Below are 12,344 nucleotides of genomic sequence, written 5' to 3' on the forward strand. Positions count from 1 at the left end.
CTCTTCTGTCACGCTGAAGGGTTCTTTTCAGTCGTCGGTGGTCCCCTTCCTGCACCATCTTTTTCCGGCTGCTGCGATGTCGGAGATGTGATGTTTTACCGGATCCCTGATACTCACTGTAGACCCGTGAAATGGTCGTACGGGAAAATCCCCACTTCATCGCTCCTTCGGAGATGCTGTATCCCATCGCTCGTTCGTCGACTATAACACCACGTCCAGACTCACTTAAATCTTGATAACCTGCCATTGTAGCAGCAGTAATCTATCAACTGGACCAGATACTTGTTGTCTTGTATAAGCGTCACCTACCGCATCGCCTTATGCCGCCTGTTTACATATATTTGAATACGCATTTGTATACCAGTTTCTTTGGAAGTTCAGTGTATGTTGCTTTATCTAGCTCGCCCTTTTGTTTTGCCGAGTTTCACATGATCTGAGTTTTTCTGCACGATGGTCATGTGGCAGTGGATCTACAGTAAAGGTCATACAGTTACAATACTATTTACCTCTACGGGTATTTTTCTGAGTGGTGGTCCATAGCTGATAAGTAATGGACGGAACTCATTATGATAGATACATCAGCAGTTGACAGGCGTATGCCTTTTTCTACTCAGTGTCAGTCTTTCAGACCATCTTAAGGCACATAAACATCACCACAATGTACAAATGCTGACATTTTTATTACAAACAAGACAATCAAGTCAGTCTGATTCAAAAGTTCCTTAAAGGCCCACTTATTTGATAATCAAGTCTGTAAATCACAATGTAAGCCTGTATACTGTGGTGATTTTTTGTCCCTGAATATGGTTTGCAAGACCGGAACTGTTGTGAAATAAAAACGGTTCACCTCTCACCTGCGGGTGTATGTAGTCTCTACGTGTTTGACACAATACAGTTTTTAAAAATTCCGTTGAAAACAGTGACAGACATCCACTCTCCACGGAAATACGTTATTTCTACTTAAATATCACTAGATAACGTCTACATATCCATCTTAACTTTTGACCCAGCACTACGTATCACTTCTCGAAAAACCTTGCTTTGTTACTTTGTTTTTTGAATTTCCAAGTTGTGCGTCTTATTCTCTATTTTACGGATAAATTTTCTTCAACATATCACTCAGATACTGAAGGTTTGCCAACTCTCAAGAACAGCAGCCACTAGTACTAAAGACAGAAACGAAACGTCAGCCCTGTATTCATAACCTTAATGACTAGGAGATCCGGTGGAGTCACTTATTTGACGAGGCCATCTGTGAATTTCCCTCCACGTGTAAATCCTCTCACTCAACAAGATGTGATGTTAACAACAATTTAACGTCTATTGACAACCAACAGACTGTTGTACTATTGGCGTAAGGAACTCGAGGACCGTGCATATCGAACCACAGCCTCGGTAACATAAAGAATGTTCCATCAAACTGTTTGGTAAAAATAAGTACGGTCCTGACTACTAGAACTGCAACGTCATGAAAGCAGCATGCAACAAACATCAACTGACATTAAGAGTACAATATGCTTTGGTATTCGAATGATTAGTGTTTCAGCGCAACCGCACGAAGTTGATAGATGTAACACCATCTACATTTTGTTTATAGGGAAAGAGTACACAGCAGATCTGTTGCTCAGAACTAGCATTTGACTGCTAGTTGTTGCTGAGACGATCATGTTATGGCTCTTGTAAAGACGAGAAGTATCTGCTACCCCACGTTGCAGTTCGACAGAGGCAGCATAGTAGTCTATCGAGTGGCGATTTATCTTTCCACTGCATGTCTGCTTGTGTTGGTTGGGATCCAGTGACAGTCATGTAAATACGGTGTAGATGGGTGAAGTAGGGACACACTCAAACGCTATACAGAATCTCAGTGACCCACGAGACTAGCTCTCGAGAGGACAGGCGTATACACTCATGTTCAGAAACAGACTAGACGTAGAACGACTAGAGATAGGACGTTCATATTCACATGACGTGTACATTAGTATGTTCTGGAGAAATTATTAGCATTTCAATCACCAGGACACATGCTGATGTGTCCTGTTGCCTAGTAGGGACAGTGTCCACCATGGGCCCTGATAACTTGTCCCATGCGTGATAGCATCGACGCGTATAAGGCGCGAATGGCGTCCTATGGTGCAGCCATCCATACTGCATTCTCCTTGTTCCAATGTTCAACTGTGGTAGTTGGTATTGCGTCACAGCACTGCATCTGTGGTTTCACCACATCGCACATATTTTTCATTGACGGTAAGTACGGTGATCTGGCGGGCCAGGGCAAAATGCTGACACCCTGTGACACCAAGAAGACACGTGTTCATGTAGCAACATGTGATCACGCATTATCTTGCTGAAAAATAGCTTCTGGGTGTTGTGCAGAAATGGTATGGCTACGGGTCGCAGGATGTCATTCAGGAAGATCACACTGGTCATAGTGTGCTGGACACGCACCAGCTGTGAATTGTGGTTGTGCCCAATAGCACCCCACACGATAAGGCCTCGAATTGGCGTTGTATGTCATCTGAATGCAATCATGGTGATGCGGCTCCTCCTGTCTGCGACGAACCAAATGTGACCATCATTTCCAAACAAACAGAACCTGGATTCGTCCGAAAACACTATCTGATTCCATTCCTGTCCCCAGTGACGTCGCTCCATACACCATTGCCATCTAGCATGTTTCTGCACGTTCGTTAATATCTCGGGGGCTTGTCTGGGTAATGCTACCTGGCCCATCTTGTCGTGTTCTACGGCATTCCGTGAACTATTCTGCGCACACCCGTTGCCCTACTGTTTGGGCTCACAATGCCCATCTGGCGACATTCTGAAGCTGGACAGTGATGCTGTCCAGTCTGGTCTGCCCCCAGTGTGAAATGTTGGAAATCTAAGGGTAGCCTGGCCACCATTGTGCGGGCCGAGTTTCCGCCGGCAGGTAAACATTTTTTTTGTTCCACTGTTGCCCCATCCGCAGTGCTGGGAGCTATTGAGACTGGTTCGAGACTCGGCCGCTGCCGGATGTCACATGTCGGACGTCTCAGAGGGCTACCGCTGCTAGGCACCTCATTGGTCGGACGTCTCAGAGGGCTACCGCTCGTAGGTACCTCATTGATGATTGTTTAGCATAGTACTCGCAGTTGGCGAGTATTGTGCTGTGTACTGAGACGCAATAAAGTGTTTTTAATATCCAACCTTGTTACGTCTACTTATTTGTGCGATGGTGGAAACGATGGGGACATCATAGTCTGTCGGATCTATACATCATCAACAAATGTACGTGGGAACCAGAGGTGCGTACACCTACCGAAACACTTCGTCTGACACGAGCAGCAATTTCCCGGATGGATGCATAACATTCTCTCTTGCCAATAATGGCCCCATCTTTCAGTCTCACTAATTTCACGGTGCGGTTCGCGCACGCTTCTGCGAGGCATCCTGCACGCTTGCTCAAGGCACAATGATTCATCATTACCTTAGGTTTACACCGGCGGCTGGTGTTGTGTCACGATATCGATGTCGACCTTGAATCCACGGGCCGACATGATTCAAATGCTAATCATTTTTGCAGAAGATAGTAATGTATATGTGTTGTGATTATGGGCGTCCTATATATAGTCGTTCAAGGTGGTGTGCTTTTTCTGAACTGAGTGAAGTTTACAAATCTGTGGAGGATCGTACAGCCACGTCATGTATCTTAAAGTCACGACGTGAGCTTGTTTGCAGGGAGACAAGCCATCCACGCGGACACCGCGACGAAACGTCGGTACAACGACCGCTTTTGCTGTTTTCCTTGATGTGCCAGCAGGCAGAGAGTCGCACCGAAAATGGTGCACTCAGCGACAGTCCTGGACTCTGGACTGGTGCGACTTTGCATTTTCAGTTGAGTCCTAGTTCTGCATACAGTTTCAAGGCTGGAGGTGTCCGTCAGTGTGGTCAACACATTCTGCAGATCCACCATACTTGCAAAATAACTGCTCTTGGATTGCCAAAATACCGTCATATCACCACTCACCGGCCTTTACGATTGATTAACTCGGTCATAGAACTGAACCAGCAGGGAATGTCACACCCTTTTCTGTTGTGTATGCCCAGCTCTACTCGATGCCCATCCTGGTTAGAGCCATTGCTACCGCGAAAGACGGCACTTCTGAGAGCTGATTTGCACCACGTGTACATTCCACATCACCTGCTGATTTAATCATCATTTCTTACTACAGTGCTAAATACACACAAAAAGTAAAATTTCATTGTTTGTTAACCTTCTTTCAGGAGCATTTTTAGTGGCAGGAGGGTACTTTATGTAGCAGTATCAGAGCAGTGGTGCTGAATAAAGTACTTTTTGTAAGCAAATAGCAATGCGATATGGTGTCTTCTCTTAATGCTGCGTTGGGCAGAGAATGCTCTTATTGATAAACAGAGCTGGTTGGCGTGCCGGGCCTTCGGTAAAACAGTCGAGCTGCAAAACGACGTCTTGCGAACCCTCCCAAGAACGACACGTGCTGTGTCCCGCTAGCGGGCGGCTGTAAAAGGCCGAAAACAAACGATGACTCGGATAGAAATCAATAGGTAGTAGATCAGCTGACAGATTCAGGGCAATTTCATTATGAAAAACCGGCTGGTGTATTCGTAATTTACACACCTGTTTCATTTCGAAGTACTTATCGCGAATCTAGACGTTAAAGAAATTTCAGAGAAGAAAGAAGATTTATAAGGGGTGTTGAAAAAGTCTCTCCGCAGTGCCGTATGATTGTTAGCCGCGCGTGCCGTGTGATTGTTCGCCTGCCTGGGTTGCTTCCCTTCAAGTGGACTCTCCCAACATTCCACTGTTTCGTTTATCTCAGCCAGCGTCAGTAGTATCGTTGGTGTGTGTCGTTACGTGTTGACGTGGACGTTTAAATTTAGTTCCTTTGTCCGTTTGCTCAGTTTTTGTCACTGTTAAAATGCTAACCATTGAAGAAGAAGGGTTTTTAGTCGAACACGTATTTAAAGCTGGCGGTAAATACACAGTTTCAGTTGGTCAATCATTTAATTCAGTTTTCCCGGAGACAACACTCCCACATTGCGATACTGTGCGAGATTTGATTAACAAACTTCGCAGCGCGGGTTCAGTGACATATGCACCGAGAAGTGGTCGTCCTAGCGTTTTGTCCCATAAAATGTCCATGAGTCCGAACAAGTCAGTAAGAAAACTCGTCCAGGAAATCGATGTTAGTGTCGGAACGGCCCACACAGCTGTAAGGAAGAAATTAGAACTTTTCCCCTACAAAGTGACAGTCGTGCAAGAACTGAAAAATACTGATCATGGCAAGAGACTGCATTATTGTTAATGGTTCAAAAATTTCGTTCAACAAAATGGGAGGGATATTCTTAATGAAACTTTTTTTACTGATGAGGTGTGGTTTCATTTATCCGGGTACATGAACTCGCAAAATTCTCGTATGTGGAGTAGTGCAAATCCATTGTGTATTCATGAGGAACCACATCATTCTGTGAAAATAGAAGTTTGGATTACAGTTTCTAGACGTCGTATTTTGGGTCCCATATTTTTCAACGAAACAATAAACGCACAACGATACTGCAGTGATATTCTGCACCCATTCATAGGAGAACTTGTGTTAAGTGAAATACTGAACGGTTATTTTCAACAAGATGGTGCAACCGCACATACAGTTCGCGTTTCAATGTCACTGCTTGCTGATGTTGTTGGTGATCGCATAATTTCACAGGGACTTTGGCCTCCACGATCGCCTGACCTAACACCACTTGACTTTTTCTTCTGGGGTGTAGCGAAAGCGACAGTCTATAAAAACCGTCCAAAATCTATCGTTGAACTGAAAACTGCAATATCCACTTTCAATGCTTCTGTTACAGAAGAAATGTTACAGCTTGTGTTTGGAAACATGATTAGACGAATTGAATTGTGTATTCAACAGCAGAGGGGACACTTTCAACATTTAATGTAAAAATTTGTAAGAAAAAATGAATATTCAATAAATTATTACTTTGTATTTCACTGAGTTTCATTTCGGTACAGTCACTGCGGCATACGGCACGCGCGGCTAACAAACACTTTTTGGAACACCCACTAGTAATAATTCCTGGCGTGTGGAGGAACAGAAATTCGGAAACAGATTTCGGCTGTCGCTATTATGAGAGTAGTTGATAATTTGTTCAAATTCGCGGAGACCGTTTAAAACGGTCAAGTTCGGAAGGAGCAGTTTCTTGTTCCTGAGGCACCTAGGAATACAGTAAAACCTGCCGTTTCGACGGATGAGACTGTAGCGGAGTGGAGAATCTCTGCGGCAAGAAGGACGTGGCCAGTTTCTGTGTCCCAGCAGGCAAGCACTAGTAGCTCGCACGCAGAGCCGGTTGAAAACGGCACTATTTATTGAAGTCGTAGCTATACCAGAGTGTGGCGTCGGTCAGCTTTTAAAAGGCCTGGCAGCCGCCGCAGTTCCCCATTCTGTGAGATCTTTGTGTAACGAGCAGCAGCTGCCGCGTCATTCGCTACGGAGTATTGGCTATAGGCTTTCACCGGCCCTTCTATCGTTCAGCTGAATGGTCAATACCTAGAACCGAGCTTAGCAATGTCTCTCATTCTCGTTTTCCGTTCTGTTCGCTTGGCGATCGCGAGAATTTCGCCATACAATGGCAGAGCAGACATGCGGTAAAATTCATCGAAGTCATCGTTCCCCCATTTTGCCACCTAGATCTGCTTCCCATTGTCCAGCATGTTCCGATGTGGTCTCATTTGTGTTTGTGTAGCTATAGTTCTATACTTGTTACCTATGTATTTTTGTGTAATGAATCATTACTAATGATCTATACTGATCAATAAACTGAACTCTGTATTGATCACTGTCGCTTGTAAAAGAAAATCAAACTTGTGTAAAGGAGGGCTTTTCAGGAAGACACAAATGTAAAAATTGCAAGAAATCAACGCTAACACATGACGATGGACTAAATCCCGAACTGGTAATGGTATGATAAAATCATTTCAAGAAAACTTGTGGATGGTTGCACTATTATCTACAGTGAAATTACGAAAACAGTTGTGGTATTCTCCAACCAAAACGGATAAATTAATAAAGCAAATCGATCAAGAACTTTTCGAGGGTATTTGGTAGTGACGTTTCCCCTTTATATATTACCTAGCTATTTATATATTATGAATATTGTAAACAATAAGTATATAAAAACACGTGCTTATTTTTGTGTCAAAATTTCGAAGCAATCGGTGCAGAACTTTCGGAGATTTAGGGTTTTGAACAAATGAACGTTTACGTTTTTATTTATATGCATTGATAAATAAATAAATAAATAGGCAGAACCTCTCGCGAGCGCCTTCATGTTTTTGCGTCTGATTTCTATGATCCATGATTTCTTGCATGTGGTGTTTCCTCATTGGCTGAGCGCTGTCTGTTGGTCTTTTAACCAGTGGTTTTCTACAGTAACATAACTTCTGCTAGCGTGTTAAGTGATTTTTAATTTTTTAAACGTGTGGACCTTCTTGTAACTGTGTGTAAGTGTATAAGTGCGTATAGGAGTGTGAAAAGTCTGTGGGGAACTTTAGGGGTTTATTCTTGACATCGAAACATTACAAAATTTCATATACACGTGGGTCTGGAAATCTTTCATTAGGAAGATGCGGAAGGAATCCCTGAAGTGACTCCTGGTCGTGTAATTTCCTCCCAGTGGCCATTTTCACGGACTTTTTTGTTTACGGGTGGTCATTGCATTTGTTTTCTTTAGTCTGACTCGTTTGTTCTGTTTTTCAGTAACTCCATCACAAAACATCACAACGATGTATTCAGTTTATTATGAATAACAGCCAGCTACACTGCTATGTAAATTGTTTATATTTTATGTCATTCGCAGCGAGCTTATTTTGGCAAACTGCCATCGTCAGGGGCTCTTACATGTAACATCGTTGCTGTCATGTCCTGTCTGTTTTAGAATTATTACTTTCTCGCAGGTATATGTATGTCGGTTATTACTTGTTTTGCATATGTGCTACTTTTCTGACAGTTTGGATGGCAGCGGGTCAGCGATATTACATGCACTGCGGGGCCCAAAGAACAAAAGATGTATTCACTGTCTGAAATGACGAGTATGAGTTACATGTACGGCCTACCATATGGGAATGCGGATCCAGCACGTCAACTTTATGCAGGAAGTCACCCTGGCAGTTAGTTACCTTATGCCTTTGTACGTTGTGCCTTTGTACGACTGTACGAACGTTTGCGAGAGAGAGGCTCGTTTGAGAAGATATTTGAAGGTGGTGGGAGGCCATGTGATTTAGGAACGCCTGAGCCTGAGTTCATCGTACCGTGGATGAAACCCCATCTACTAGTACAAGGAGAATTTCAAGATGGGAAAGCGTTAATCACAAGACGGTGTGGGACGTTCCGCATGAAAGTCTCCTGTAGCTGTATCAGCTTCAACTGGTGCAAGGATTAAATGAGGCAGACTTTCAGCCAAGAATAATTTTTCGTCAACGCTTCTTAGACCAGTGTGCTCTAATTCTGAAGTTGTAGCATGTACCTTATTTACTGATGAGGCTGGTTTCACCCTTGGTGGGACCTTGAGCTATCTTAACAGTCATGTCTGGGCTTGTGAAATCCCTCATCAAGTTTGACAAGACAGTTATCAACGGGGTTTCAGCTTCCACGTGTGGGGCGGATGATAAATGATCATCTCACTGGCTCCTAATTGTTTCACAACATCTTCTGCATCTACTTCTGCATGGATACTCTGCAAATCACACTTAAGTGGCTGGCAGAGGATTCATCCAACAACCTTCACAATAATTCTATTATACAGTCTCGAACAGCGCGCGGAAGAAACGACCACATATATCTTTCCGTGCGAGCTCTGATTTTCCTCATTTTATTATAATGATCGTTTCTCTCTGTGTAAGTCTGCGTAAACAAAATATTTTCGCACTCAGAGGAGAAAGTTATTGACTGAAATTTCGTCAGAACATTCCGCCGCAATGAAATACGCTTTTGTTTTAATGATGTCCAATCCAAATCCTGTATCATGTCAGTGACACTCTATCCCCTACTTCTCGATAATACAAAATGTTCTGCTCTTCTTTGAACTTTCCCGAAGTACTACGTTAATCCTATCTGGCGAGGATCCCACACCGCGCTGCAATATTCCAGAAGAGGACGGACAAGCGTAGTGTACGCGGTCTCTTTAGTAGATCTGTTGCATGTTCTAAGCGTTCTGGCAATAAAACGCAGTCTTTGGTTCACCTTTCCCACAACATTTTCTGCGAGTTCCTCCCAACTTAAGTTGTTCGTAATTGTAATTCCTAAGTATTTAGTTGAATTTACGGCCCCTAGATTTGATTGATATGTCGTGTAATCAAAGTCCAACGGATTCCATTTAGCACTGACGTGGATGGCCTCACATTTTTCATTTTTTAGGGTCGACTGTCAATTTTCTGACCATACAGATATATTTTTTAAATGTTTACAATTTGTTTTGATCTTCTAATGACTTTACTAGACGATAAAAGACAGCATCATCTGCAAACAGTCTAAGACAGCTACTGAAATTATCTCCTAAATCGTTGATATAAGGAACAGCAACGGCGTGTAATACTACGCTGGGGAAAACCAGAAACAGCTTCTGTTTTATTGGAAGACTTTTCGTCAGCTACTATTGTGACCTCCCTGACAGGAAATCACGAACCCAGTCGCGTAACTGAGACGATATTCCATTAGAACACAATTAGATTACAAGCAGCTTATGAGCTACGGTGTCAGAAGCCCTCTGGAAATATAGAAATTCGGAATCAATTTGAAATCTCTCGTCAACAGCACTAAACACTTCGTGTGAATAAATATCTAGTTGAGTCCCACGAGAATGATGTTTTCTAAATCCGTGTTGACTGTGTGTCAACTGACCGTTCTCTTCGAAGTAATTCGTAATGTTCGAACTCACTGTATGTTCCAAAATCCTGCTGCATAACGACGTTAATTATATGGGCTTGTAATTTAGTGGATTCCTTCTATTGCTTTTGTTGAATATTGGTGTGACCTGTGCAACTTTCGAATCTTTGGGTACTCATCTTTCGTCGAGCGAGCGGTTGTACGTGACAAACGTATTTACAGTTTCTCAGGCACGAGTCGCTTGCTTCACTGTAGTGTTGTGCATCTAGACGTCATCCAACGAATGTGTCTTGTTCACTGCTCGATTGCCAGATTTGAATCCAATGGATTTTTTTCTTTTGGGTACATTTAAAGTCCTTGGTATTTAACTCCTGTACCCAATGACGTTGTTTTGTGGGAGCGTATCTAACGTGAACTGGACCAGTCATGGAACACAACGTACGGCAAAAATTGGAGCGCAGGTTCACGGAATGCGTGGAAGCAGGGGGAGGTCACTTCGAGCAGTTTTTGTAAATGTAAATCTCTCATTTTCGTGCCATGAATAATAAATACCTTCGCACGTGTTAATATGTTTAGTGAAAATTTCATTTGTGAGCCATGAATACTAGATCCTTTCATACCTGCCAAACGAAGGATATTTGGACCCATGTTGATATGAACTTTTTCAATGGTTTGATGTCGAGAATGGATAACTAAAGTTTCTGACAGATGTTTTTGAGTCTGTAATCGACTATTATGTGACTCGAGTTACACTGCCTCCTCCTGTCCTCGATCTTAATCATGCTTGGTGGATCGTCACTGTGATCAAGAGTGAGGCAAAACCTGATTAGGTAAGTGAATTGGAATAGTAGAGGTGCTCGTTTTAAGACAAGGCAGTGGATAAGCGGCACGTTTGCACAATATATTCCTCAGCGAAAAGCGATACAGTCCGATTAAGAGCGTGCCTTTGTTCAGTCCTTTTTTTTGGTCATCAGTCTACTAGCTGGTTTGATGCGGCCCGCCACAGTTTTTGCCCTCTACAGCTCCGTCTAGTACCATGGAAGTCATTCCCTCATGTCTTAGCAGATGTCCTATCATCCTGTCCCTTCTCCTTATCAGTGTTTTCCACATATTCCTTTCCTCTCCGATTCTGCGTAGAACCTCCTCATTCCTTACCCTATCAGTCCACCTAATTTTCAACATTCGTCTATAGCACCACATCTCAAATGCTTCGATTCTCTTCTGTTCCGGTTTTCCCACAGTCCATGTTTCACTACCATACAATGCTGTACTCTAGACGTACATCCTCAGAAATTTCTTCCTCAAATTAAGGCCGGTATTTGATATTAGTAGACTTCTCTTGGCCAGAAATGCCTTTTTTGCCATAGCGAGTCTGCTTTTGATGTCCTCCTTGCTCCGTCCGTCATTGGTTATTTTACTGCCTAGGTAGCAGAATTCCTTAACTTCATTGACTTCGTGACCATCAATCCTGATGTTAAGTTTATCGCTGTTCTCATTTCTACTACTTCTCATTACCTTCGTCTTTCTCCGATTTACTCTCAAACCATACTGTATACTCATTAGACTGTTCATTCCGTTCAGCAGATCATTTAATTCTTCTTCACTTTCACTCAGGATAGCAATGTCATCAGCGAATCGTATCATTGATATCCTTTCACCTTGTATTTTAATTCCACTCCTGAACCTTTCTTTTATTTCCATCATTGCTTCCTTGATGTACAGATTGAAGAGTAGGGGCGACGGCTACAGCCTTGTCTTACACCCTTCTTAATACGAGCACTTCGTTCTTGATCGTCCACTCTTATTATTCCCTCTTGGTTGTTGTACATATTACATATGACCCGTCTCTCCCTATAGCTTACCCCTCCTTTTTTCAGAATCTCGAGCAGCTTGCACCATTTTATATTGTCGAACGCTTTTTTCAGGTCGACATATCCTATGAAAGTGTCTTGATTTTTCTTTAGCCTTGCTTCCATTATTAGCCGTAACGTCAGAATTGCCTCTCTCGTCCCTTTACTTTTCCTAAAGCCAAACTGATCGTCACCTAGCGCATTCTAAGGTGACGTAAATTTCCAGGAAGACACAGTGCCACTCATTACCTCCAGTATTGTTTTAGTACAACTGGGATTTGAAGTTTCTCGCGTGGAGCTTCCTCTATCCAGTCGAACACGTCTGTGACAACACCGAGAATTGTTGACGGCGGTTGAGTGGTCATGGATAAGGACGGCATTCCTACACTTTAGGCGGTTGTGATGTGCGATACTCCGTATCTGTTGAATTGGATCTGTAGTCGACTCTTACATAGACAGAGTTATACAGTCCCCTCCAATCTTTAATTTTAATCATGCTCCTCGCTTCCACTAAGAGGGTGAAAGAGGATGGTAAACGCTGCTTGGCAGTGGTACGTGTGGAGTATGTAGCAAATTCACTTTCGGAGAATGAACACTGCTA

General features: G+C 43.0%; 1 protein-coding gene across 1 annotated transcript in view; it reads right to left on the reverse strand.

Moving 5' to 3' along the window:
• Positions 1-12,344, reverse strand: part of LOC126484381 (uncharacterized) — a 246,736-nt gene that overhangs the window by 199,251 nt on the left and 35,141 nt on the right. The gene's annotated exons all lie outside the window — the stretch shown is intronic.

This window comes from Schistocerca serialis, chromosome 6, assembly GCF_023864345.2.
Source record: "Schistocerca serialis cubense isolate TAMUIC-IGC-003099 chromosome 6, iqSchSeri2.2, whole genome shotgun sequence".
Lineage (NCBI taxonomy): Eukaryota > Metazoa > Arthropoda > Insecta > Orthoptera > Acrididae > Schistocerca > Schistocerca serialis.